Source organism: Mobula birostris, chromosome 28, assembly GCF_030028105.1.
Source record: "Mobula birostris isolate sMobBir1 chromosome 28, sMobBir1.hap1, whole genome shotgun sequence".
NCBI lineage: Eukaryota > Metazoa > Chordata > Chondrichthyes > Myliobatiformes > Myliobatidae > Mobula > Mobula birostris.
In genome coordinates, this window is record NC_092397.1 from 42,756,429 (window position 1) to 42,782,119 (window position 25,691).

Sequence of the window (25,691 nt, forward strand, 5' to 3'; positions counted from 1 at the left end):
GTACTGCCCCATCACGTTCAGTGGGATTTAATCTTTTTGTCACGGACCGAGATACAGTGAAAAGCTTCTCTTTCACACTGTTCATAGAGATCAAATCATTACACAGCGTATTGAGAGAGAACAATGTAAAGCAAAACCAGAATGCCGAATAAAGTGTAACAGAGAGAGAGCGGGAAAGCACCGTGCGGGTAAATAATTAGGTGCAGCATCACAACGGCGTAGATTGCGAGGGCAAGTGTCCATCTTGTTCTACTCGGGCGCCATTCAATAGACATAACAGAGGAGCTGAAGGTACCCTTGAGCTGTAGTACGTGCTGTCCGACACATTCAGCCGGATAGAGGAATGAGAAGAGAGAATACCCGGGGTGCATTATATCTTTTTGTCAGGAGTACGTAAGATCCACTTCTCTTTGACCATTAAGTGTATGTTTCCTCGAGCTACATCCTTGGAACTAACGGAATTGCTGGGTCTAATGCCGTGGTTTTGATTTAATTTAATTTTGAGCCCTCGATCTTTCAGTTGAAGTCTAATCGTTTTGCATGCCACATAGGGCCCCGGTCATATTATTTTCACTCTGGATGTCCAGTCCCTATAGACGTCCACCCCCGACAAAGAAGGGCACAAATCTCTCCGCTTCCGTCTAGATACCAGTCCCAACCAGATCTCCTATACCACCATGCACCTCCGTCTGGCGGAACTTGTCTCTACTTAATAATTTGTCCTTCGATTCCTCCCTTTCCTTCAAACAAAAGGTGTAGCCACAGACACTGGTGTGAGTCCCAGCTATGCCCGTCTGTTTGTCGGCTATGTGGAACAGTCTATCTTCCAGCCTACATAGGTATCCCTCCTAATTTTCCCTACGCTACATAACCGAGAGCAGTGCTCTGTTTTCCGCACCCATGCGGAGCTCATCCACTTCATCAGCTTTGCCTCCAACTTCCACACAGCCCAAAAATGTATCTGCCCATATCGGACATCTCCCTCCCTTTTCTCGATCTCTCTGTCTCTATCTCTGAAGACAGCGTGTTTACCGATATCTCTTTTGAACACAGAGACTCTCACAGCTACCTGGATTATACCTCTTCACACCCCATTACTTGTAAAAATGCCATCCCTTTCTCTCAATTCCTCCGCCTCCGCCGCATCTTCTCTCAGGGTGAGGCGTTTCATTAAAGAACAAAGGAGATATTGTCTTTTTTCAAAGAAAGGAGCTTCCCTTCCTACACCATCAAAGCTGCCGTCAACAGAATCTCTTCCATTTTGCTCACGTCTTCCCACCCTCCCCCCCACTCCATCCTCGCGTCCTCCACCAGCGACAGGGTTCGTCTTCTCCTCACCTACCTCCCCCCAGCCCCCGCCTCCAACACACAATTTTCTTTAACTTCCGTCATCTCCGGCGGGATCCCACCACCAAACACATCTTCCCAACCTCCTCTACTTTCTGCTTTCTGCAGGGGTCGCTCCCTACGTGAATCCCATGTGCGTTCGTCCCTCCCCACTGATCTCTCGCCTGGCACTTATCCTTGCAAGTGAAACAAGTGCTACACCTGCCCCTACACATCCTCCCTCACGACCACTGTGGATCCCAAGCAGTCCTTATAGGTAAGTAGACACTTGACCTGTGAGTCTTTCGGGGTCATCTACTGTACCCAGTGCTCCCGGTGTGGCCTGCTGTATTATCTGTTGGACCTGACACAGATTGGGAGACCGCCTCGCCGAGCGCCAGCACTGCGTCCACCAGAAAAAGCGAGATCTCCCTGTGGCTTCTGCTGCCACTACGTCGCATCTGGCCTAGGGGCATAAGGCTCCCAATGGCTACCCATTTTAATTCAACTTCTCATTCTATTTCTGACATGGCAGCCCATGGCCTCCTGTACTGTCGTGATGAGCCCACACTCGGGTTGGAGGAGACATTATATTTGTCTGGGTTGCCACCCACCTGATGACATCAACATCGATTTCTTGAACTTCTGGTAATACCTCCTCCTTCACCAACAAACGTTCCAGATCTTTACTTCACCCCCTGCACCCCCCCCCACCCCACCACCCGCTGGTTTCACCTATCACCTGGTGTTTCTTCCTCCCCTCCCCTCACCTTCTAACTCTGATTCCTCATCTTTATTTGTTCAGTCCTGATGATGGTACTCAGTCCGAAACGCCGAGTGTACTCCTTTCCATAAATGCTGCCTGACCTGCTGAGTTCCTCCAGCATTTTGTGTGTGTTGCTTGGCTTTCGATCATCTGCGATGTTCTCTTTGTCCCTCTCTCCATATCGCTCCACACATACATATTCATATGCCTATGTAGAAACACCGTCTATACCACCATCGCTCCATGATGTTGTATGAGATTCGAGTAGTGAAGCGTCTCCCATGTTTCCATGTGACTCCATTTGTCAAGGAGCAGCTTCCTGCCGGATCATTCCTCACTCTGCTGCAGGTCCTATTCCGGTAATTAATGTCGCCATCCTCCAGCAGTTCGGAGTTCCACAACCCCCGTTGAGTCTACTCCGGGAATCAGATTGAGTTAAAGCAGACTCCTGAACGAGTCGAAGGGCTACTGATGGGGTCCTGCCTCGCGCATCAGCAAATGGGAAAACAAATCCTAATTATAAATGTCCTTTCAAACCACACACTGATGGGATCCCTTCCTTTGGCCAGTCCTTGAACACAGTAAGTGACTGAATCGCTAAAGAATCCTGAGACCCTCCAGTCACACAGTGAGAAAGGGATGGGTAAAAAGCGGCAGATCCACACTCAATAAACAAACATCAAGGTGACTCTGTGAGTTCTCCTGTACTCTGAAATCTGTGTGACAGATTCCATATCTTTGTATATTCTTCGTTAGTTCACTGGTTAGTATCCCCGCCCGTCACGTGGGAGACCGGGGTTCAGTTCCCCATTGGGGAGACCGTTTCCTGCTTCAAATGTAAAACGACTAAAAAAAAACGCTGTTGAAATGATCAGTTCTTGGTCATTGAGACTATGGAACAAGTCTGCAGTGAGCTCTGAACGTGAGAGTTTCCCAAGAAAAAGAGACGACGGTTAGTTTCAAAATATTTCCCCAAACATTCCCTCAGCGAGTCTATAACTGGGCGCCGTTGGGAGTCACACCCCGTCACTCCGAATTCATTAAACCGGGGCTGTTGTTGTAAGATATCAACTCCCGCACGGTCCCAGCAATCCTGCCGTCTCCCTCAGTGCGTCTGTGTGACTGTGTGGGGAAGACAGGGAAAGGGACACCTGCAACAATTTGCAGAGAACGATCGAAGTTGAGATATGTTTAATTCCAGGTTTAAAGCGAGCCCGTCCCACCCGCAGTCCCCAAAACCTCTTCTCAGACCGTCACAAAGCGAATTGGGGACGGTCCGGAGGCGCTTCGCACTTTGGCGACAGTCGCTCGCATGCGCTGCGAGGCTCCGCCCTTAGGCCTGATTGACAGTGTACAGCTGAAGGCATGTGCTGTCCCATTCCCTCACCCAGTTGCAGCAGCGGCTTTAAAGCAGCTGGGAATGGGAAGGCCATCGGAACTGGGTCCAAGAAGGCGACCGGTCACGGTTGTGGTTTGGACGCAAAATGGGGGGGGGGGGGGTGGAATGGCAGGGGAGACCCATGCAGAGTGTTGGGGCGACAGTGGCGGGAGCTGGCTGGCGGTTTGCAACATCTAAAATGTGACTGAGGGGTGCCAATGTTGGGAAAGTCATATGCGGCAGATGGAGAGTGAAGTGATAGTATGGAATCGATTTGGCAAGAAATAAGTGGAAAATGAGTCGGGACGCCCGGTAAGGGCTCGGGTAGAAGATACTTCGATTTCATGGCAATGATTACTTTCATATCTTATTGTGATAAAAATCTTCATCCAGTTAGATTAACTAATGCTATTCAGAAGGATACTGTGAACGTCAGCAGTTTGTCTGAGCAATGAGCGGCTGTAGGCTACATGTGTGGGAACAGGAGACATTGGTGAAAATGAAGACTCTGGGCGGAAGTTAAATTGTCTGTACATTGGTAGGAGGAACGAAGATTCAGGATGTTATTTCATTTGTACCTGAGTGTGTGTTTGTGTGCGGAGCATAGTAGGACAACCTGAGAGGGAGAAAGATAGCTTTGGCTCAGAGATTACAGACTTTGAGAGAAGGGAAAGTGTTTGCCTGTTCTGTTGTGCTTTTCTGATGAATTTAGGCTGCATTCGTTATTCTGTCAAACCGGTTGACCCTCCGCCGTTGCGTTGATTTAAATGTCAAGGGTGGGACATGTTCCTTCTTCTTGCAGGGGGAAATAGCGATGTGCAAAATACGGAGGGGAACATGAATATGCGGATTGTGACGTTGGTGCTGATGCAAGATGCTGTATCTGTGCGCATGCTCAGAGAGCTGCTCATTTAGGTTGTCCAGCTTTACAAAAGACTCAAGACGTTCAGAAGGTGAAACTAACGAATAGCATTTCTCCTGCTGAATCCACGAGATTTTATTTCTCTGCATATGCTGGATGTTGGATTAAAACAGACACTTACGAGCATTCAGATGGAGGAAGACCACGGAGAGATGTGAAAGGGGGCAATGTGGGAGGATGAAGCATATCGTGAAGTGTTGAGTCGTAAAAATAGATTTTCTTGTGGTATTGTGTGCTGTGGCTAATGGAAGAGTGTAGGTGGGAAAGAAATCTGATAGATTCAGAATAGTGATGGATATAGCATGAAAATGTTTGGGATTAGTGGAGACACCTGCAGAACAGGAGCATGAAGTACTTTGGAGAGAAGATTTAAGAATTGGTAGTAGAGGGAGTGGGCTGCTGGTTGAGAATGACTGGGAAATGAAAGTAGAGGGATTGGACAGTGGTTGAGGAATGGTCTATTGATGGAGGGTGATTGGGAATAAGCTGGTGGTAGATAGTGTTTGGGAAATTATAGTCGAAGGAATGGGCTGGTGGTGGAGAGTGATTGGGGAATTGTCTAGTGGTGGAGGGTGATTGGAGGATGATTGTAGAGGGAATGGACTGTTGGTGGAGGGTGATTGGGAAAGGGTTGGTGGTGAAGAGTGATTGGGGGATGATAGTGGAGGGAATGGGCTGGTGGGGGAAGGTAATTGCACACAGGGTGCTTGCTATACGTTGATAATTTCCAATCAACTCACAGTTCTTCATTGGAATGCAACAAGACTGTTAGTCAAATGATAGGAATATAAAGACTCTGTTTTGGTGTTCCCTTGGGTGTTATTTGTGTACAAGAAACTTGCTGCAATCACATGTATTGTTCAAGATTCCGGGTTATGATGATGTGAGATATGATAGACGCATAGCTGTGGGGAAGGGAGTGGCATCTTTGTGAAAGAGGGTTTATTTGAAAGAATTCTGCTTTTTCCAAAGAAAAACGAATGCATGATTATTAAATTATCATATCAATGCAGTGGGATCAAAATTATGAACTTTTTATAATCCGGATTAGAAGTTATCTGTCAAATGGTTGGGGAGAACGCTGTGAACTTATTCTTTTTTTGTGTGTGTATGGCGACTTTAATGCACGTTGTGGTCTTTGTGTCAGTAAGACTACAGAAGCTAATGGGACGGCAGTAGATGAGTTTCTGGAAGAGTCTGATTTACTGTATTTAAATGATGGAAAAGATGTAAGAGTGAATATTGTCAAAGATGGGGTTCTTGTTTGGACTTGACTCTTATCTGTGCTCCACTTGCTGGACAGTAGCTGGAATGTAAGGGTTAATGGTATGGGCAGTGATCATTTTCCAATCCTGTGTAATCTAAGCGTCAAGGTACACTGTCAGAATTTGAGCAACACACATAAAAGTTGCTGGTATACGCAGCAGGCTAGGCAGCATCTCTAGGAAGAGGTGCAGTCGACATTTCAGGCCGAGACCCTTTGTCAGGACTAACTGAAGGAAGAGTGAGTAAGGAATTTGAAAGTTGGAGGGGGAGGGGGAGATCCAAAATGATAGGAGAAGACAGGAGGGGGAGGGATAGAGCCAAGAGCTGGACAGGTGATAGGCAAAAGTGATACGAGAGGATCATGGGACAGAAGGTCCGGGAAGAAAGACAAGGGGGGGGGGAACCCAGAGGATGGGCAAGGGGTATATTCAGAGGGACAGAGGGAGAAAAAGGAGAGTGCGAGAAAGAATGTGTGTATAAAAATAAGTAACAGATGGGGTACGAGGGGGAGGTGGGGCATTAGCGGAAGTTAGAGAAGTCGATGTTCATGCCATCAGGTTGGAGGCTACCCAAACGGAATATGAGGTGTTGTTCCTCCAACCTGAGTGTGGCTTCATCTTTACAGTAGAGGAGGCCGTGGATAGACATGTCAGAATGGGAATGGGATGTGGAATTAAAATCAGAATGGGAATGGGATGTGGAATTAAAATAATCAGAATTCCTGCTGTTTGTGCTGTCAGAATTTGAGTTGTGTTACTAAATAGTGTTTTATGAGAGGAAACTGGGGAAAATTCTATTAAGTGTGAGAAATCATTTGATCAATTGTCTCTCGGCAGTACTATGGAAGAAGACTATCAGAGTGTAATTTCTGAAGTGTGTGGGCCGGCCCGTTGAGCCATTCCTTTGGTGTCCCGGAGAGCTGGTAAGAAATGTGTTCCTTGTTGGACACAGAAATGTTCAGAGGTCATCAGAGACAGGAGAGGGACATTTCATGTTTTGAAATGTAGGGTAATGCAAGAAGCTTTGCTGAGGCTTTTCAGAGGAAACGAGCAATGGCAATGAGAGTTATTAGGAATGCTATCAGGGCAGCTTGGAAGAGATTTTATGGAACATTTGGGAGGGAAACTGGCCTGACAGTGTTGTGGAGAATGCTGAAGAAAGTGAATGGTGTCGGAGATAAAAACCAGATTCCAGTATTAGTGGAGAACAGAACTTTGGCTGCAACAGACAAATAAAATGCAGCATGTCTGTGAAATGCGTTTACAAAGATACACAGACTCAACAGTATAGGGGATAAGTGCATTAAGAGATGAGAGTGTATTTTGATGGACAGTGGAAAGATTTTTGAGAAACAAGAGGTGTTTGAGATGCCATTGATGATGACTTTACATTGGCTGAATTGAAATTTGCTGTCTGTAGGACAAGTGCTACAGCCCAGGGCAGGAAATGGGAAGCTTGAAAGATCATGACCATTATCTCTTCAGCAACCTCTCTCAGGAATCTGAGATGCAGACCCTCAGGTCCAGGTGACTTATCCACCTTAAAACATCTGAGTTTGCCGAGCATTGTTTCTTCTTTTATTAACAATGACATTTACTCCTGCTCCCTGACACTCACAGACCTCTGGTACATAGCTAGTATCTTCTACAGTGAAGACAGATGAGAAGTCCTCATTAAGTTCATCTTCTATTTTTTTGTCCCCTATTACTATCTCACCAGCATCATTTGCCATTGGTTCAATATCAACCCTCACCTCCCTTTTACTCTATATATAACCAAAAAAAACTTTTGTATCCTACTTTATAGGTACTCCTGTCAATGTGAGATCATCTTTCTCTGTGCAACATAGCCATCCTGCACCTTGTGCAATATTCCCACAAACCTCAGCCACCTCTGCTCTGCTGTAATCCCTGCTATTATCAACCTCCAATCCACCTGGGCAAGGTCCTCTCTCATGTCGCTGTAAATCCCTTTATTTCATTGGGATACTGATATATGTGAGTAATGCTTCACCCTGTCAAATTGCAGTATGAATTCAATCATATTATGATAACTGCCTCCTAAGGGTTCCTTCACATTAAGCTCCCTTATGAGATCGGGGCTATTACTTAACACGCAGTCTAAAGACAGGCTCAAGCACAAGCTGCTCTAAAAAGCCATCTCATCGGCATTCAACAAATTCCCTCTCCTGTGATTAAACACTAACCTGATTTTCCCAATCCCCTTACATATTGAAGTCTCTAATACAATTGTGTCATTACCCTTATTATCAGAATAAGAATCAAGTTTGTTAACTTAGCAGCAGCCTTTCAATGCAATACATGACATAGAAAAAGAAAAGGACAAAATAAAATAATAATATTAAACAAATAAGTAAATCAATGACAGTATAGGAAAATTGATTAGTTTAACATCATGCAAAAACACAGAAATAATAGATATATTAAAAAGGTGAGGTAGTGTCCAAGCGTTCAAAGTCCATTTAGGAATCAGATGGCAGACAGGAAGCTGTTCCTGAAACGCTGAATGTGCGCCATCAGGCTTCTGTACCTCCTCCCTAGTGGAATTAATTAGAAAAGAGCATGCCTTGAGCGCTGGAGGTCCTTAATATTGGATGCTGCCTTTCTGAAACAGCGCTCCTTGAAGATCTCCTGGGTACATTGTAGGTAAGCACCCAAGTTGGAGCCGACTTAATTTACAACCCTCTGCAACTTCTTTCTGTCTTGTGCAGTAGCACCTCCCCCACCCCACGCCCCTTACCAAAGAGTGGTGCGGCCTGTCAGAATACTCTCCACGGTACATCTATAGACGTTTTTCAGTGTACTTGTTGACATACAAAACCTTTTTAAATTCGAACTGATGCATAGCCGCTGTCTGGCCTTCTTTATAAATGCATCGATATGTTTTGACCAGATTAGATCCTCCAAGACGTTGACACCCATGAATTTGAAACTGCTCAGTCTCCCCACTTCTGATCCCTCTATGGGGATTGGTATGCGTTCATCGTACCCTTCTGGAAGTGCACAATCAGCTCTTTTGTCTTACTGACATTGAGTGCCAGGTTGTTGCTGTGGCACCACTCCACTAGTTGGCATATCTCATGCCTGTAGGACCTCTCATCACCACCTGAGATTCTACCAACAATATTTATATCATTAGTAAATTTATAGATGTTATTTGAGCTATTGCTAGCCACACAGCCAAGAGTATAGAGAGAGTAGAGCAATGGGCTAAGCACACACCCCTGAGGTTCACCCGTGTTGAGTGTCAGCAAAGAGAAGAGGTCATCACCAATCCGCACAGATTGTGGCCTTCCAGTTAGGAAGTTGAGTATTCAATTGCAGAGGCCCAGGTTCTGCAACTTCCCATCAGGATTATGGGAATGATGGCATTAAACACTGAGCAATAGTCTTGTCATCAGTGTTTGTGTTGTCCAGGTGGTCTTAAGCAGTGTGACGAGCCATTGAGATTGTATCTGCTGTTGAACACTTGTGGCGATAGGCAAATTGCAATGGGTCCAGGATCTTGCTGAGCCAGGAGTTCAGTCGTGTCATCACCAACCTCTCAAAGCGTTTCATCACTGTAGATGTAAGTGCTACCAGTCCCTAGTCATTATGGTAGCTCACATTATTCTTCTTAGGCACTTGTATAATTGTTGCTTTTTTGAAATGAGTGGAAGCATCTGCCCATAGCAGTGAGAGGTTGAAAATGCCCTTGAATACCCCCGCCAGTTAGTTGGTACAGGTTTTAAGTGTCTTAGAAGGTACGCCATCGGGACATTCCACCTTGTGTGAATTCACTCTCCTTAAAGACAGCTTAACATTGGCCTCTGAGACAGGGATCTACCTCCTTGCCCTCCAAACTCCCTGACATATTTATGCATGCAGCATTGTCCCTGAGTCCAAATCGTTCCCCTTTGGTAAATACTGAAGCAAAGTACTTATGATGTATTTCACTCATATTCTGCACATCCAAGCAAATGATTTTCTTTTTATCATTGAGGTGTCCTCCCCTCTCCCAAGTTATCTTCTTATCTTGATGTATGTACAGAGTACCTTGGGATTTACCTTAATTCTACTTGCCAATGACTTTTCATGGCCCCTCTTGACTTTCATAAATTTCCTTTTTTAGTTCTTTTTCTGGATTCTGTATAACCTTTATCCACTCCATTTGATCCTAACTTCCAAAATGTGACATACTTTGCCTTTTTCTTCTTGACTAAATTTATCACTTCTGTGGGCATCCAAGTTTCCCTTTTCTTTCCATTCCTGTCCTTCCCTCCAAGAGGAATATACCTTTCCTGTACTCCGTGCAATTGATCTTTAAACACTCTCCCCATGTCTGATGTTGATTTTCCAGAAGAGGTTATTTCCAATTAACCCTTCTGAGTCATTGCATAATACCCTCGTAATTTGCCTTTCTCCAATTAAAATTATCCCATCCTTATCTATAACTACGTTGAAAGTGAGGGAGTTGTGGTCTCTGTCAGCTAACTGCTCACCCACTGAGGGGGCAGTCACCTGAATAGACTCATTACCCAACACTAGGTAGTAGTACAATCCCATTAGTTTGATTGCACCCTTGCTGTTCTTGCGTTCTACCCAAATGGACTCAGCCTCTGAACCCTCCACTAGATCTCCCCTCAGTGCAGCTGTGATATTGTCCCCGACTGGTAGTCCAACTCATACCACTTTTACCTCCTTCTCTATCTTTTCAAAAACTTGAAAAGCCTGGTAGATTAATCATGCATCCCTGCCCATCTCTCAACGAAGTCTTTGTAATGGCCACAACATTGTAGTTCCATGAACTGATTCACGTTCTATGTTAATCACCCTTATTCATAATATTTCTGACATTCAATACACACCATTGAAAAGATACGTCTCATAACACCTGTTAATTTGATTTTGCCTGGCCATATTTTCACTGATATCTACCTACTGGTCCAATCCTTCACTTACTGACTGGTGTTCCCATTCCCAGCCCCCTGTAAAACTAGTTAAACCCTCTGAGTAGCATTAACAAAACTCCTGGCCAGCATATTAGTTTCCCTACAGTTCAGGTGCAACCCCTCCCTGTTCTACAGATCAGTCCTTGACCAGTGAAAAGTTCCAATGATCCGAGTGTGAAACCCTGCCCACCGTACCATCTTTTCAGTCAATCATTCAATTATGCTGTTATCCCATTCCTTGCTACACTCACCCATGGCACCGGGAGTAATCCAGAATTTACTACCTTGGAGGTCCTTCTCTTCACCCTATTTCCTGTCTCTATATGCTCAGCCTGTCGAAACTCATCCTCTTTTTTGGCAATGACATTGGCGTCGATATGCACCACGAGCTCTGGCCGTTCACCCTTCCCCTTGAGAATATCCTGCAGCTGCCCTGATACATCTGGACCCTAGCACCTGGGAGGCAGCAGAGCATCCTGGAGTCTCTTTTGTGTGCATAGTATCTCCTCTTTGTACCACTAACTATCAAGTTCCCTATCACTAATGCACTGCATGACTTTACGTTTTCCCTGCCACAGGGGAACCACCAGGGTTTTTCGTCTCATTTTTAACTTTAAGAAGTTCATTGAATCAGGTACAGGTAAAAGTTACCAAAATTGTTGTGGGACTCGTGCTGACCAGTGAATAGTCGGTCACTGCATCGGTTTCTTTCCAGAGACCAAAGGTGAGTTGGATGGTGCATTCACTGGCTGCAGGATGCTGTCCTTTGTGTACATGGGAGACAAGAGGAAAGTGGTGATATGAGATAGTGCAGTTACTGTGGATATGGTGAGGACCATATTGATGACAGTTATGTGCTGCAGAGTCAGAGCCCAAGTTCACCGTCAGAAGTCAGAATGCAAAGTTCGGTCTAGGATGAGGAGCAGTGAGAGGCAGTGCCTGATTCCGGGAGCAAATCTCAGTGATCTCAGGACCAGTGGAGTTGTCAAATTGTGTCTGGTTGGGAATATTTTACTGTACACTCACAAATTGCGGTATTGCCATTGTGTGCTGTCCTGGGTCTGGGGAGGAGCTCTGAGTGGAACTGCAATTATACCTTATTGCAGATTGCACTGGTTTCATTCCAGAGACCAAAGGCAAGATAGATGGTGTGTTCACTGGCCACAAGATACTGATCTTTGTGTACATGGGTGACAGAAGGAAAGAGGCCTCTTTCCTAATTCGATACACTCAGCATGTAGGATCTCTTCTCAGTTTCTGACAATGACATTGGTGCCGATTTGCACCAGGACCTCTGGCTTTTCACCCTTTCTCTTGACAATATCCTACAGCTGCACCTCTACACCCTGGACTCCAGCACCAGGGAGGCAACTCACCATCCTTGAGTTTATTTTGCTGCCACAATATCTCCTGCCTGTCCCCACTAACTACTGAGTCTCCTGTCACTACCACACTGCCTGACGTTTCCTTTCCCTGCCACAGGGGAACCACCAGGATTCCTTCGTCTCGTTTTGAGCTTCAAGAATTCGTAGAATCAGGTACAGGCAAAAGTTTCCGAAAAGTGTTAGTGGACTCAGGCTGACAGTCTGAGAACCTCACTTAAAAACTGCTACGCTCTTGACATTGAAGATCACGGAGATCAGGCCCACAGGTCAAGTGTTGCCTGGTGCAAATAGAAGGTGACCACATCGGTTTCCTTCCAGAGTCCAAAGACGAGCTGGATGGTGCAGGCATTGGGTGTAGGATACTGTTCCTTGTGTACATGGGTGACATCTATATATGGAATACAGAAAAAAATAATAATACATTTTAACCATAGGGCATATGCAAATATGAGAGCTATAGTGAAGTGGGAAATTGTGATTGCCAAAGACAGGTTGAGAAGGATATTCCTGATAATGCTAAGATTGATCCCAAGAGACTTTGTCAATACTTCAGTCGTAAGAAACGTTAAGTGGGAAGTATTTGGAATAACAGTGGGGTATTAAATTATGCAGAGAAGGACATAGCGGATACTCTCAACTCTTATTTTGCTAAAGTGTTCAACTGCAAAGATGTCAGCAATCTGACAGTAAGTGTAGAGAAAAATAAAGTTGCTTAAAGTGACTCTGAGATCTTAGAAAGTGAAAATACTAAAAGTTAATAAATGTCAGTGTCAGACAGCATATATCCAAGGGTACTTAAATTAGTCTATGATTGAAAACACAAACACCAAACAAGAATTATTCAAAATTCTGTGAAGATTGGTAAAATCCTGAAGGACTTGAAATGGGCTAACATTTTACCGGTATGTAAGAAGGGTGACTGCGCTGACCCTTGTAACTGTGGACCAGTAAACGTAACGTGTATTGTGGGTAAGATAAGGGAAGCATATTCTGTCCTCAAATTGGACATACCAAATTAACCACTTCACATTTCTCTCGGTTAAAATCCATCTACCACTTCTCAGCCCAGTTTTGCATCCTATAAATGTCTGGTTTAATCACTGACAGCCCTCCAGACGATGCACAGCAGCCCCAACATTGCTATCATCAGTAAACTTACTAACCCACCATTCTACTTATTCATCCGGGTCATTTATAAGAAGGATAGGTCCCAGAATCGATTCCTGTGGAAAATCATGGGTCACCGACCACCATGGAGAATATGGAACATTTACAACCACCCTTTGTTTCTGTGGGCAAACCAATTCTGGATCCACAAAGCAAATTCTCCTTGTATTCCATGCCTCCATACCGTCTGAAGGAGCCTTGCATGGGGCAACCTTATCAAATGCCTTAACAAAAAAACATGGTAAAAAGAGGGTTGAACTTCTACAAAGTGAATAGGGGGAATTAGGAGAGAACTTAAAAAAGCTCAACTTTCAGAGCGGTGATCTCTAGATTACACGTTGTGCCACACATTGGTGAGGATAAAAATAGAATGATGATTCGGATGAATATGTCACTGAGGGGCTGATGCAGGGGGGCAAGATTGAAGTTCTTGGATCATTGCAATGTCTTCTGTGGTAGAGCGACATGTACAGAAGAGATGGATTGCTCCTGAACTGGAGGGGGACTAATATCCTGTAGATTCGCGTGATGCTCAGAATAGTGTAAATGGGAGTGGCAGTCTGTGTGACCCTGAGCAGGAGATAATACTGTCGCCAATGAGAGCAAATTCGGTAAACAGGATAGACAGGAGTACAGACAAAAGAGAGGAAAGACAATGAGTTTAAACTGCATTTACCTCGATGCAAGTGGCTTGACAGGTGAGGTGGATGCGCTCAGGTGTGACGGGTGCTCCGGACTGCTGAATCACTTCTTTCATGTCGCAGGTCAGAATTAACGGCTTTTCATTCCGGTTTGCAGACAATTCGAAGATAGGTGGGGGTTAGGTAGAGGAAGCAGGGAATCTGCAGAAGGACAGACAGATTGTGAGAATGGACAAAGAAGTGGCAGATAGAATGTCATGCAGGAAACTGTATGGTCATGTATATAAGCGGTAATGGTGTGGGCCTTATTCTAAGCAGGTTAAAAGTTCAAAAAACTGTGGTGCAAGGTGACTTAGGAGCCCTCCTGCAGGATTTCTGAAGGTTACCTTGAAGTTTGCAAGATGTTAGGGATAAATTTGTCCCGGTGAGGAAGATAAAGAATGGTAGGGTGAAAGAACCTACCATTGACAAGTAAGGTGGAAAATCTAGTCAGGTGGAAGGAGGCAGCATACACGAGGTTTAGGAAGCAAGGATCAGATAGGCCTGTTGAGGAATATAGGGTAGCAAGAAAGGAGCTTCAGAAGGGGCTGAGAAGAGCAAGAAGGGGGCATGAGAAGGCCTTGGCGAGTAGGATAAAGGAAAACCCCAAGGTATTCTTCAATTATGTGAAGAACAAAAGGATAACAGGAGTGAAGGTAGAACTGATTAAAGATAAAGGTGGGAAGATGTGCCTGGAGGCTGTGGAAGTGAGCAAGGTCCTCAATGAATACTTCTCTTCAGTATTCACCAATGAGAGGGAACTTGATGATGGTGAGGACAATATGAGTGAGGTTGATGTTCTGGAGCATGTTGATATTAAGGGAGAGGAGGTGTTGGAGTTGTTAAAATACATTAGGATGGATAAGTCCCCGGGGCTGGATGGAATATTCCCCAAGCTGCTCCACGAGGTGAGGGAAGAGATTGCTGACACTCTGGCTAGGATCTTTATGTCCTCGTCATCTACAACAGGGGTCCCCAACCTTTTTTGCACCGCAGACTGGTTTACTATTGGCAATATTCTTGTGGGCTAGCCGAACGGTGGGGGGGGGGGGGGAGGGTGGTGTTCAAGTAGCGTTAAACTCACCTCAGCATGTCTTTTACAGTTAGGGATACCAACTTTCTCACTCCCAAATAAGGGACAAAAGTAGCAGTCAAATACGGGGCACCTTACCCCAGGGAAGACTACCATGACCATGAAGCCTTGCGCGAGCACCTGTGTGCGCATGCGCGTACGTGCTGAGTACGTGCCAATTTTTCCCCAGAAATCGGTTTTGCCTTCATCTTCTTGACAATACTGTACATACATTATTTCTGCTTTATATAGCCTGTGTATTTGTCATATCATTCCTGCTTTTACTATATGTTAGTGTTATTTATTTTTGGACTTATGTGTTAATTGGTACGATTTGTTAGGTTATTTTTTGGGTCTGGGAAAGCTCAAAAATTTTTCCCATATAAATTAATGGGAATTGCTTCTTCGCTTCACGCCATTTCGGCATGAAAGGTTTCATAGGAACGCTGTACATTAGCGGGGGAAATACGGGACGAACCAATTTAGCCCAATATACGGGATGTCCCGGCAAATACGGGACAGTTGGCAACCCTGTGTTCAAGTTCAACAGTGTGTGACAGGGAATGAGGAAAAGTGCAGCTGACTCATATCGTTTCCTCACGGCCCGGTAGCACATGCTTTGCGGCCCGGTGGTTGGGACTGCTGGTCTACGAGAATGGTACTGGAGGATTGGAGGGAGGCGAATGTTGTCCCATTGTTCAAAAAAGGTAGTAGGGATAGTCCGGGTAATTATAGGCCAGTGAGCCTTACGTCTGTGGTGGGAAAGCTGTTGGAAAAGATTCTTAGAGAGAGGATCTATGGGCATTTAGAAAATCATGGTCTGATCAGAGACAGTCAGCATGGCTTTGTGAAGGGCAGATCGTGTCTAACAAGCCTGATAGAATTCTTTGACAAGGTGACCAGGCATATGGATGAGGGTAGTGCAGTGGATGTGATCTATATCAGCGGTCCCCAACCACCAGGCCGCGGTCTGGTACCAGGCCACAAAGCATGTGTTACCGGGCCGCGAGGAAACGATATGAGTCAGCTGCACCTTGCCTCATTCCCTGTCACACACTGTTGAACTTGAACATAGGGTTGCTAACTTTCCCGTATTTACCGGGACATCCCGTATAACAGGCTAAATTGATTTGTCCCATATGGGACTGCTCTTGTCCCATATTTCCCCCGCTTACGTGGAGCATTCCTATGAAACCTTTCATGCCGGAATGGTGTAAAGCGAAGCAGGAATTACCATTAATTTTAAAAAAAACCTACCAAATCATACCAAATAACACATAAAACCTAAAATAACTCTAACATATAGTAAAAGCAGGAATGATACGATAAATACACAGCCTACATAAAGTAGAAATACTGTATGTACGGTATAGTTGGGAAGATTAAGGCAAAACTGATTTGAGTGAAAAAGAAATCAGCATGTACGCGCATGCGCACGTAGATGCCCGTGCAAGATTTCATGGTCATGGTAGTCTTTCATGGGGTAAATGCAAGTGTCCCGGAATTTGACTGCTAATTTTGCCCCTTATTTGGGAGTGAGAAAGTTGGCATCCCTAACTGTAAAAGACATATTGAGGTGAATTTTTAAACCCTACTTGAAACAACACCCCCCCCCCCCCCCCCCCCCGCCGGGTCGGCCAGTCCACAGTGCAAAAAATGTTGGGGACTCCTGATCTATATGGATTTTAGTAAGGCATTTAACAAGCTTCCACACAGTAGGCTTATTCAGAAAGCCAGAAGGCATGGGATCCAGGGAAGTTTGGCCAGATGGATTCAGAATTGGCTTGCTTGCAGAAGGCAGAAGGTCGTGGTGGAGGGAGTACTTTTGGATTGGAGGGCTGTGACTAGTGGTGTCCCACAAGGATCGGTTTTGGGACCTCCACTTTTCATGATTTTTATTAACGACCTGGATGTGGGGGTAGAAGGGTGGGTTGGCAAGTTTGCAGACGACACAAAGGTTGGTGGTGTTGCAGATAGTGTAGAGGATTGTTGAAGATTGCAGAGACATTGATAGTTTGTAGATGTAGGCTGAGAAGTGGCAGATGGAGTTCAACCCAGAGAAGTATGAGGTGGTACACTTTGGAAGGACAAACTCCAAGGCGGAGTACAAAGTAAATAGCAGTATACTTGGTAGTGTGGAGGAGCAGATGGATCTGGGGGTACATGTCCATATATCCCTGAAAGTTGCCTCACAGGTCGATAGGGTAGTTAAGAAAGCTTATGGGGTGTTAGCTTTCATAAATCGAGGGATAGAGTTTAAGAGTCGCAAGGTAATGATGTAGCGGCCATGTTGCCATGTGCCATGTTGACGTGAAAACAACCTTGTGAAACTTTTAAAAATTGAGTAGAAAAAGAATTAGTTTATTCAGATTTTCTTTTTATGTGTAGTGTATTCATAGTTGTAAAGTAGAATTTAAAATACTCCCCAGAAGTGTTTACAGTATTCATGTAAAATATTAAACTTTGTTTCTATTTTGATGCAGAGTTTATAGACATGTATTTTAATAATTACAATAAACATATTACATATGTATATAATTATTTCTATTTTGTATTTTATTTAGCGATACTGTATAGCAACTCACCTATTTAACAGTAGCCTAATCACAGGACACTTTACAATGACCAATTAACCGATGGACCGGTACGTCTTTGGGATGTGGGAGGAAACCGGAGCACCTGGAGGAAACCCACGTGGTCCCGGAGAGAATGTACAAACTCCTTGCAGAAGGCGCTGGAATTGAACTCCCAACTCTGGAACACCCTGAACTGTGATAGCATTGTGCTAACTGCTACACCACCATGGTGCCTGCCCTTCAACCCCTCTAACTTCAAATTTTAAATAAATAAAATATTACCCATTGCCGGTTTCTATATGGTGAGATTTAATCTACAAAGTTCGCAAATAAGATTGAAAGAGTACAGAAAAAAATTTACAAGGATGTTGCCAGAACTGAAAGACCTGAGTTATAAGGAAAGATTGAACAGGTGAGGACTTTATTCCTCAGAACGTAGAAGACTGAGAGGAGATTTGATAGAGGTATACAAAATTCTGAGGGGTATAGATAGGGTAAAGGTAAGCAGGCTTTTTCCACTGAGGTTGGATGGGACTACAACTAGAGGTGATGGTTTAAGGGTGAAGGTGAAAAGTTTAAGGGGAGCATAAGGGGAAACGTCTTGACTCAGAGGGTTGTGAGTGTGTGGAATGAGCTGCCAGTGCAGGTGGTGCATGTGAGCTCGATTTCAACATTTAAGAGAAGTTTAGATAGGTACATGGGTGGTAGGGCTATGGTCCCAGTGCGGGTTGATGGGAGTTGGGTTCAAATGGTTCGGCATGGATTAGATGGGCCAAAGGGCCTTTTCTGTGATGCTAAGACCCCCTTCAATTTAAAGATTTTATTGAAATAGGCATGGATGAAATGCTTGCCTCTCATGGGTCTGCAAAATTCCCATTTACAGCATCTGGCTTACTCATTTGTCTGGAGTTTGAGATATCATCTCAAATATAAGCAGGGTGTACAGACGGAACCGGGGAGTAGGCTAAGTATTCGGCGGAGCTGTGGTCCAGGTCAAGAACGCCAATGGTCAGGAACATGGGTAGATTACAGCTGGAGCTGAGGTCCAAAGTGTTTGTATATTTCGGCTTGCTTTATTTTTATTGGTGTGTATCATGTAAAAATGAAATAAAAATATTGGGGGATTAATAACATTTTATTTTACGTAACACTGAGTACATTTTTAGCAACATTCCAATGGTTTAATAGAAGACACACTCATTAGCCACTTTATTAGGTACAGGCGTGGAACCTGGAGTGGTCTTCAGCTGCTGTAGCCCACCCACTCCCAGATTCAACAAGATCTGTATTCAGAGATGCTCTTTGGCTCACCACGTGGTTATCTGAGTTACTGACACGCCCCTGAGAGCTTGGACCAGTCTGGCCATTCTCCTCTGACCTCTTTCATTAGCAAGGCAAATACATTAGAGGCTTTTAGGAGACGTTTGGATAGGCACATGGATGTAAGGAAGATGGAGGGGTATGGACACGGTGTAGGTAGGAGGGATTCGTGTTTGGGTGCTTTTGATTTACTTTTAATCTGGTTCAGCACAATATTGTGGGCCGAAGGGCCTGTTCCTGGGCTGTACTGATCCATTCTATTCCTGAAGACGGTAAACAGATCACATCGGGTTTTATAGAAATCTGACTGTTTTGTGGTCATCATAACTAGTTCCTTTAGGACTGGTCACGACACCAACCTTTCCCTCAATGTCAACAAAAGAGCTGAAAATTGACTTCAGAAGGGGTGGGGATGTGATGCACAGGCTGCTGCCTACATCAGTGGGGTTGAGGTTGAGAGTTACAAGTGACCATCACCAATAGCCTGAGTCAGTCCACACCAATGTCACGGGCAACGAAGCTTACCAACGCCTCCACTTCCTCAGGAGGCTGAGGAAGTTCAGCACAGTCCCATTGACATACCAATTTTTACCATACAAAGCATCCCGTCTGGGTGCACAATGCAGGAACTCTGCATGTGACCACAAGAAACCGCAGAGCTGTTGTGACCATAGCTCAGCACATCACAGGAACCAGCCCCGTGCCATGGACTCTGTTCTGTACTTACCCCCTCCTCGGTAAGGCAGCCAGCAGCACTAAAGCAAATGCAATAAGCGTATACGTCTCTGTGCGACAGGAGAACACACACAGCATAATAGTCTCTGCTTTGTTATTTCGTACATTATTATTGCACAGTATCCCACATTAGTAAACTATTACTGTATATATTATTATTCTGCACTTAGACCATAAGACAAAGGAGCAGAAGTCGGCCATTTGGCCCATCGAGTCTGCTCCGCCATTTTATCATGAGCTGATCCATTCTCACATTTAGTCCCACTCCCCCGCCTTCTCACCATAACCTTTGATGCCCTGGCTACTCAGATACCTATCAATCTCTGCCTTAAATACATAGAAACATAGAAACATAGAAAATAGGCGCAGGAGTAGGCCATTCAGCTCTGAAAAAATCAACTGGCTCTGAAGACCAGCAGTATTCGTATAGTGTTTAGATGTTCTTTTCAGCCGCACTGTAAGCTTCGTTTCCCTTTTGAGAGTTTCAGTTAACGGCCCTGATTGGCCCAGCCTTTACTGTTTTATTTGATTTTGAAAGTCCAATGGCTCAGGGAAGGCCGAATGCAAAGCAGCAGGGAAGCTTTGCTATGCTCTGTCCAAGTCTCGACAAGCACTACGACGACAAGAATGGAGTTAAATACTATCACGATTAGATAATAATTTCCTGACACGTGCAAATTCACAAGCGGAATTGCCGTATCTACTGCGCTGTTGAATCCGTGGTTGTGACACCCGAGCTGTAATAGCGTCGCGCTAACCGCTATGCTACAGTGTCGCTCCATTAAATGGTCTTGAAACTTGCAATGATTAAGGAAAAAAAATTGGTTAAATGAATGAGGACAAGAACTACGATACAACCCTAATCTCCTTCATCCTCGGCTTATGAAGATGATGCTGGAGCAGTACCATTCCGGGTCTGCTGATGGCTCAAAGCTGAGTGTTCGTGTGGGCCACCAGGATGATACGGAAAAAGGTCTGTGGGCTCAGGCAGACAAAAAAAAAATGTGTTCAACCAGATTGGCAGGAGTAAAACAAGCAAACATGAGGAAATCTACAGATGCTCGAATTTCGAGCAACACACACAAAAGTTGCTGGTGAACGCAGCAGGCCAGGCAGCATCTCTGGGAAGAGGTACAGTCGACGTTTCGGGCCGAGACCCTTCGTCAGGACTAACTGAAGGAAGAGCTAGTAAGAGATCTTAACGTGGGAGGGGGAGGGGGGAGATCCAAAATGATAGGAAAAGACAGGAGGGGGAGGGATGGAGCCAAGAGTTGGACAGGTGATTGGCAAAAGGGATATGAGAGGATCACGGGACAGGAGGCCCAGGGAGAAGGAAAAGGGGGAGGCGGGAGGAAAACCCAGAGGATGGACAAGGGGTATAGTCAGAGGGACAGAGGGAGAAAAAGGAGAGAGAGAGAAAGAATGTGTGTATATAAATAAATAACGGACGGGGTACGAGGGGGAGGTGGGGCATTAGCGGAAGTTTGAGAAGTCAATGTTCATGCCATCAGGTTGGAGGCTACCCAGACGGAATATAATGTGTGGTTCCTCCAACCTGAGTGTGGCTTCATCTTTACAGTAGAGGAGGCCGTGGATAGACATATCAGAATGGGAATGGGACGTGGAATTAAAATGTGTGGCTACTGGGAGATCCTGCTTTCTCTGTCCGCCAACCTGATGGCATTTATTTATATACACACTGCCAGGAGATTGTACCATCGATTGCAGGACATGTCACTGAGGGTGTCGGACTACATAAATGTTCTTATCCCGCATGAAGAGGCTTCTCTACTCGCTTTTTTGAATGCACTATTTTGTTCGCTCTGCACCGTGGCCCCCGAGGGACGCTGCCTCATTCGCCGTATCTATTATGGCTGAATGATAATTAAACTTGATTTGATTTGTGTCTCACTCTGCTGACAGGATAAAGCAAACAGGGAGAAAGAAAGAGACACAACTGACATGACACAAAGTAAAGCTTTCATTGTACAGATCCAGTCAATTTCCCATTTTCACAGATATGGTGAAAAGTTTATATTTCAGACTGGATGGAATAAAGCTGAAAATAAACTGCCCTTTGTGTTCTTTCTGAAACTACCTGATTTCTAAATCTATCTAGATTATTTACAAATTAACAAAATGACATCACATGATTAGAATCTGTTTGCTTGATATAAATGGTGTGGTAGCAGCTTTGAAGGCCACTTGATAGTCCTGAAATCGAACCTCAGTGCAGACTGGCGCCTTCAGCTTCCCTGCTTGAATGAAGCCGCACAAATGGGAGATCATTTCCTGCAGCAAACCTGGCAAAATGGGAGATCATTTCCTACAGCAAACCTCAGACATCCCACCCTGCAAAAACTCATTTCAGGGAGGTAGCACCCCCGCCCATTGACCTCCAAGTGTGTATGTAATACTTTGTTTAGCGATTTTGTCTAATCAAGGTCAAGGCATTAAGAAGTTGATTTCTGATTCATCAAATTCACCCATTATTATATCTACTCAGGAAACCTGGCTGTTACCACATTTTGGTTTTCTTTTGCAGTATTATATTGTAATTCGGCATGATAGGTTCAATGGTAGAGGGAGTGGTGTTGCAACTTTGATAAGGAAAGGGATATGACAGAGTTGCGGATGTGAATGAAGTGTTCGAGGCATTTGTAGTAGAAGTATTTGATTCAACAGGTAGGGACATTAAAGTGGTAAAACTCTTGTGGAAAGCTTTTGTTTACTTTGCTAGAAAGCATATGTAGTTCCAGCTCACCAAGGGTTGTATAGTGTGGGTATTTTTGTGCACATAGTTCACTGTGGGGAGAATTTTTAGGTATTTCCAATCTTTGTGCCTTAATGATGGTAGGGCTATGAGATTTAATGTTTATGACAGTTCAGAAACCGCTGTAGATTTAACTCCAGTTTCCAGCATTCTGGCTGGAGTGAGTGAGTGATGTTATGGGTGATGAGACACTGAGGAGTGATCATTTTCCTATATTTATAAGCTTAGGTTTGGAGTTATATAGGGGACAGCAGTATGTTTTTGGGAGGTGGAATTTTGGTAAAGCAAACTGGGAGAAGTTTTACGTGATGAACGTCTGTCAGGGCTGAACATTGAGATTTCTGCATTGAATTGTTATGTCACATTAGTCATCAAACTGCTGTGGAAGTGTCTCCTGTTAAAAATGGCATTAATAGGAGAAAGTGTGCCATGGTGGATGGAGGAGTCTACAGAGGCAAATAGGGAGAGAAATAAGGTGTTTGGGAAAGTTGACCTTATTAAGTATGAAAGGACACAGGATGTGGTGAGCAAACTGGTGAAGGTTGCGAAAGAGGTTTCCTGGAGGTCATCTTGTGATAGTGTTGACGAGATATTAAACTTGGAGATGTTTGAGGAATGATTAAGAAAATTGGGGGGAGGGGGTTCATAGGGTTAATAAGCTTCCAGTATTGATTAGGGAAGGTGATTGTTACTGAAATAGAGAAGGTTGAGTTACTGGCTCGGTCATTTGCTGCAATTCATAATCAATATAAATTAAGTGAGGAGCCTAAACGATGTAGGGATGAGGGTTTCAGCGATACTCTGATGCGTTGAAAGCCAGCTGTAGCTATGATAGTGATGTAGAGTTTTCTTTGTGTGAACTTAAGAAAGCTATTAACAGTACATTTCAGACGGCTCCAGGAAAGGATGATCTATGTTATTTTATGTTTAAACATATGGCTTAAAACTCTTGAGATAATATTTACACTTTTTAATTATATTTGCAGTTTAAACCATCTTCCCTCCTCATAGAAAATGGTAGTTCCTGTTCCAAAACCTGAAAATCCCCATAGGATCCATCTAGTTATAGACCAACATCATTAACGTCCCATCTCATTTTGGTAAACTTGCAGAACATATGGTAATAGAGCGATTGAATTATATTTTAGAAAAGAGAGGTGATGTAGCATTTTGTCAGTGCAGATTTTGGAAATGTAGAATGACATTGGATTCAGTTTTATATTTGGAAGATGATATTAGGAAAGCACGGGTAAATAAAGAAGTTGTAATTGGAGTATTTTTGTACTGAAAAAGCATATGATATGTTATAAAAGGATTAAATTATGGAAATGTGGTGTGAGGGGAAGGCTACATTATTTTTTTCTGAGTTTTTACTTGTATGGTTTAGGCAGGTAAGGGTGTGTAAGATATATTTGGGCTTCTATGTGGTGGAGAATTGGACCTCATAAGACAGTATTTGTCACCTTCTTTGTTTAATATTATGACCAATGATACTTTCTGTAAGATAGGTACTGGGGTGGGGAAATCACTTTTTGCAGATGATGGAGCTTTATGGATCAGAGGTAGAAAATTCAGTTTAATTGTATATAGTATGTGATTAGTGATTAATAAGATCGAACAGTGTGCAAATCAATGTGGTTTTAAGCTTTCAGTAGCTAAAATATGTTTTGTGTTTTACAAAGATGATCAATAGAACTCTTTATTGATCCATATCATCCTCAATAGCAATTGATTTGAAATGTTATGTTCAAACTCTTGAATACATGTCAGTGGTCAGGTTTTGTGGCATGTGGCTGGATGATAAGCTGACATTGAAAAAAACATCAGTAAAATAATTGATAAATGTAAAGGAGCACTGAATATCCTTGGGTGTCTGTGTGGGTATTCTTGGGGCACTGCAGGCCCATCACTGTGACTCTGTAAATAATTGATAGATGTAAAGGAGCACTGAATATCCCTGGGTGTCTGTATGGGTATTTTTGGGGAGCTATCGGCCCATCACCGTGAGTCTGAGGGGGAACCAATGCTACCAGAAATCCACCGAGCTGCTCATCCGCAAACTTCCCTTCCAGCATCTGGTGCAGAAGATCAGGCAGGACTTCAAAACCGATCTGTGCTCCCAGATCTCGGCCATCAAAGGCCTGGAGGAGAATAATGAGGTTTACCTGGTCTGGCTCTTTGCATCATCCACCCCAAGCGAGTTACCCTTGCGCCCAAAGATATTCATTTGGCTTCCCGCATCCACACGATGCGAGCCTCAGCCTGGCCTCGGCAACAAACACAACAAAAGGCTCTTTTAAGAGCCACTAACCTGGAAGAGGAAAGGGTTGTCGCTTTCTCTTCATTACACTGTTGTGGTGTTGACACACATTATCACTCTGATCTCCCCCATGGGAGTTTTGGGGTTGTTTGATGGGAAATCACAATTCTCACACAAACTGATTTACTTGTTTTGGTCTCAGCTCATTTCATCAACACATCAATGTCACACTTTAGCCCAAGATGACCATCCACACCAGCAATAACTCCATCATCCCACAGTCAGTGTGAATTTACTGCTCATGGTTCCTACATCCACTCCCAGATCACTCAGTTGTATCACAAACAGCAAGGGTCACAGAACAGATCCATGTGGAACAACACTTGTCACCAGCATCTGATCACAAAACTACTCTCTGCCATCACTCTGTCTCCTATTGCAAAGCCAGTTCTGGATCCAATTTGCCAAATGGCCTGACTGTGGCCTATATTTTTGGTCCCCTAATCTGAGGAAAGACATCCTTGCCATAGAGAGAGTACAAAGAAGGTTCACCAGATTGATTCCTGGGATGGCAGGACTTTCATATGAAGAAAGACTGGATGAACTGGGCTTGTACTCGTTGGAATTTAGAAGATTGAGGGGGGATCTGATTGAAACGTATAAGATCCTAAAGGGATTGGACAGGCTAGATGCAGGAAGATTGTTCCCGATGTTGGGGAAGTCCAGAACGAGGGGCCACAGTTTGAGGATGGAGGGGAAGCCTTTTAAGACCGAGATTAGGAAAAACTTCTTCACACAGAGAGTGGTGAATCTGTGGAATTCTCTGCCACAGGAAACAGTTGAGGCCAGTTTATTGGCTATATTTAAGAGGGAGTTAGATATGGCCCTTGTGGCTACGGGGGGTCAGGGGGTATGGAGGGAAGGCTGGGGCGGTGTTCTGAGTTGGATGATCAGCCATGATCATAATAAATGGCGGTGTAGGCTTGAAGGGCCGAATGGCCTACTCCTGCACCTATTTTCTATGTTTCTATATGAACCGTATCAATAAACTTCGTCAGTGACGGCAGACCTGGGTGAGGATGGACAGGACCCAAGTGCTGGAGTATCGGAGACT

General features: G+C 44.3%; 1 protein-coding gene across 1 annotated transcript in view; it reads left to right on the forward strand.

Moving 5' to 3' along the window:
• The window catches only part of LOC140189264 (histone H2B-like), a 621,074-nt gene that overhangs the window by 305,611 nt on the left and 289,772 nt on the right, over positions 1–25,691 (forward strand). The window lies entirely within an intron of this gene.